Genomic DNA, 445 nt, shown 5'->3' with positions numbered 1-445 from the left:
CCATTCCAAACCTATGTTAAGATTAGGGAGGTTCTCCATATCCCACCATAGGCTGAGCAGACCAATAGAGGCTACGTCAGTTTTATGGTTAGCGGAGGGCACTATAAGTGGCGGTTGGAGTTTATCAGTGGAGCAGACCTCTAAAAGATAAGGATACGATGATCATCTGAATTGGCTTAGTATAGGCAGAACGCTCACACACGCATAGACTACTCCAGCTGATCCTTCCTGTCGGTGCAGAGCACTCCGGCACTTCGGTCAAGTCAGATGTTTCTGACAAAAGCTGTACGAGAGATGCGCCTCGGAGCTTCTGTGCGCTTTGGTGATTTCTTTCCATTTCTGCTTATGTGACACACTCGACAGACTTTCGGGAACGACTTTTGCGAACTTTACCTCTCCATTTGGATATTGTAGGAACAGTCCAATATAAAAGATTTTTTTTTTT

Source organism: Sardina pilchardus, chromosome 12 (assembly GCF_963854185.1).
Source record: "Sardina pilchardus chromosome 12, fSarPil1.1, whole genome shotgun sequence".
In the NCBI taxonomy this organism is placed as follows: domain Eukaryota; kingdom Metazoa; phylum Chordata; class Actinopteri; order Clupeiformes; family Clupeidae; genus Sardina; species Sardina pilchardus.
Note: the sequence above shows the minus strand (reverse complement) of the source record.